This window comes from Condylura cristata, unplaced genomic scaffold (genome assembly GCF_000260355.1).
Source record: "Condylura cristata isolate star-nosed mole 26May11 unplaced genomic scaffold, ConCri1.0 scaffold00011, whole genome shotgun sequence".
Taxonomy (NCBI): domain Eukaryota; kingdom Metazoa; phylum Chordata; class Mammalia; order Eulipotyphla; family Talpidae; genus Condylura; species Condylura cristata.
This window is the reverse complement of record NW_004567112.1, coordinates 57,277,112-57,277,623: the sequence shown is the minus strand read 5'-3', so window position 1 is coordinate 57,277,623 and position 512 is coordinate 57,277,112. Positions and strand designations below refer to the sequence as shown.

The following is a 512-nucleotide window of genomic DNA, read 5'->3' as shown; positions in this document are numbered from 1 at the left end:
ACAAGGGAGGGCACTGGGAGAGCTTTTTCTAACATCCACAAGTTTGCATTTAGTTTACATAGAGCGGAGCAATGAGTCACTGACATAAAAGATGTTATTATTCTTGATTGGGTGGCAGGTGGGGTGCAAGAAGCTTCTGTTCCTGAGTTATTTTCACTTAGGATATGTTGATGCTATCTATGCACAGAGGAGGGCAAAAACTGGGATTTAATCATCTCCCTGATTTCTAAAAAATGCACTGTGGAGAGAAGGCTGGGTACTTATTGTTTAAATCTTCTTTATCCAGTTCCTTGGTCATTAGTGGAGTGTTAAGGCTGTTTACCCACAAGCAGCAAGTTTTACAGAGCTGCTTCACAGAACAGGCTGCAGCTTGTTCTCACTTCCAATCTGTGCAGATGGCTTTGCTCTCTTGCCTGCTAGACCAGGGAGGGGGTTCCCAGAACACTTGTGATATGTTTACAGAAGAGATGCATGGGTAAGGAAAATTTTACCATAATCACACTATCCAGAGT

At 42.8% G+C, this 512-nt stretch overlaps 1 protein-coding gene across 2 annotated transcripts in view; it reads left to right on the top strand.

The window, feature by feature from the left end:
* Positions 1-512, top strand: part of PPIL2 (peptidylprolyl isomerase (cyclophilin)-like 2) — a 22,870-nt gene that overhangs the window by 5,925 nt on the left and 16,433 nt on the right. The gene's annotated exons all lie outside the window — the stretch shown is intronic.